This window comes from Mandrillus leucophaeus, unplaced genomic scaffold, assembly GCF_000951045.1.
Source record: "Mandrillus leucophaeus isolate KB7577 unplaced genomic scaffold, Mleu.le_1.0 Scaffold817, whole genome shotgun sequence".
Classification (NCBI taxonomy): domain Eukaryota; kingdom Metazoa; phylum Chordata; class Mammalia; order Primates; family Cercopithecidae; genus Mandrillus; species Mandrillus leucophaeus.
The window spans coordinates 43441-46155 of record NW_012108886.1 but is presented as its reverse complement, the minus strand read 5'-3'; positions in this window follow the sequence as shown (position 1 = coordinate 46155).

Genomic DNA, 2715 nt, shown 5'->3' with positions numbered 1-2715 from the left:
CTCATTATCTTCATGCTAATTGCACTATCCATTAATTTATCTATTTGATATGCTATTTCAAAAGTGGATAAATTTGCCACATGGCTAGATTTAGCTTTTTGTAATTCTCTAGACCAGGGTTTCTCAAATTATGTTTCACATAAATATAAGTTTAGGAAATATTAGTGGATGCATCATAAAACAAAACAATTCTGTAACAAATATAACAAACAATTCTATATTCAAATAAGTTTGGGAAAAGACTATCTCTATTTTCTCCCAGAGATTTACATTATATATTAATATTTTAGAGATTATAAGTCAGAAATGAAGGGGCTTGTACAACTATGTTTATTTGCATTTAGCTCACTGTTTCCAAATTTACCAAAGCCTGGTACCCTTCCTATACTGCTTACAGATTAATGCCATAGAAAAAAAGTGTCTCAGAGCACCAATTTGGGAAATGGCTGCACATGGGCACCTGCATAAGAAATGTAGAGTTAGTTCCAACCCAGAGTTTTAGAGGGTTTGATTGTCTGGGTGTTCATTACCTATAGAACTCTGGTAGTTTTAGCTCCTGTCATTCATAAAGCTGCTTTCTAAGACCAACTTAAGGACTCAGATTCATCAAATTTTTCATATTTGTTCTTATTTTTAACCAACCCCAAATCTGAACTAACTTCATTTCTTTGATTAATATGTTTATTTTACATATTCACTTATTGATTCATTCATTTGGCACCCTACATCTAAATATTAATCATGAGCAAGACATCATGCTAACAGGGGTTACAAGTATGTATTATACATTCTCCTTGTCCCGAAGGAGTTTGCAATCTAGTTGATTTCACCCATCTGATATCCTACAAATGACATTTTTCAAAATGGACATGAATGCATTGGGCTAACAGTTCAAAATGTACACAAGGAAAATCTAAACTCATTGCAATCTCACAAAAGACTCTAATATTGAACTGTAATCAACAGTTTATCAACAGTTATCTTGGCCGAATGATCCATTTCAGGGTTTTCACTGTTGTAGTTTTTGCTTGTTTTTGTTTTATTTTGATGAGTAAGGTAGTTTATTTTATGTTTGTGTAACTGAGTCTGGGGATTTTTCCTAAACATTGTATGAATATTTTCACTACATGTAATAAGCACCCTAAATGTATCATTGAGCACGACAGAAGGAGAAGACATCCTTTTGTTGAATTCCAAGCTCAAAAAGAAATCAATGCATCTGCTTTCAACCAACAAGCCAGAGTACATTCCAGCTTTTTCTTTAAAAAAGCAGAAAAGTAGAGTTATTTTTAAGTCTTTCTTAAAATTTAATAGCATTCTTCCACTGATGTGTGGAAAATTGTGAGCAGGGCAGTTCGGGATTCAAAAAATCTAGGTAAATCTCATTTGTCACTTTAGAGAAACCACTTTCCTTCTCTGTATTTCTCAGATTACTCACAAAATTGATAAAATCTAAAATCATATTGATAAACAGTGCAGTTCAACTGCATTTTCTATGGAGATATTTGCTATGATATTCTAAATCTTCCATTGGTCTTGTGATAATAATGGCATTAGAGTAATAACAGTTATTCTGCATTCAGTCTAGTTCTGTCAGTGCAGGGTTCTACTTACAGTAGCTATTTAATGAATTCTCTCTGAATAAAGCATTTCATTGGAGACAAAAGCTTCTTGATTTTTAATTGAAATTTAATTGCTTCATCCCCAGAGTTAAAAGATGATAGTAAAAGCTGGTTGTAAAATAAAATCATAATTGGTTTCAAGATAGACAGCCTCTCATCAGCCAAATGTTTCTTGCAATGTTATAATATAGAAACTCATCATCAAGCAACTTAATTTTCATCACAATATAGTGTACATCAGGTAGTCATATCCTAAATGAGTAATATGCATCTAACTGCCATGAATTTTTATGAGTATCACACATTTAGAAAATAAGTTTTGAATAAACTGGAGATTTTCTTTTCTATTTGCCAAATTAAAGAGACAATGTTTAAGGTGTGGAGAGATTTGAGAGGAGAAGAATGGGTATACAAACGTGAAAAAGTTCTTTATCAGGAAAAATAAAATGTGTCTGAGTTTTCAATGTCTAAGAAACCTGATTTCTTTCTTGTAATAATTACACAGTATGAAACCCAGAGTGAAACACCTATTCTGTTGTATAAGAATTTGCATACAAACTGGATCTGAAATGTCTTAACATTTTTCAGAGAAAAAGGTATGGAAGAGAGGAGTATATATCAATTTATATCTCACTATGTGCCATAGTGACCTGTATGTTTCATCCTCACCCCATTTAAAGAACACTTTGTGCATATATTTTTATGGAATTATAAAGATAAAAAACATGGCACTTTTATTTCTCCCCTCAGGATTTTATTCTTAACAATAAAGTACACATATTTTTTAAACGTTGGTAATGCTTACAGTCCCTTTTGAAGTTGCCAGGATTATCTGTATAGATATTAAGGGACTAACAAGACATTGTGAAAAAAAATCAGACTAGGCTATACATTGAAAAATTATGAACTCTAATTTTGTAAACATGAAGTGAAAAAAGTGAACTTAGAGTAAAAAGTGAACTTGGAGTAAAACTTCTAAAAAATCATTATATCCCAAATGCCTTTAGAATAAATCTAACAATCATCACATGCTATGGAGCAATACATGTAAGGAAAGATTATTAACCTCTTTCCAGTTCCCATGAAGTGGATA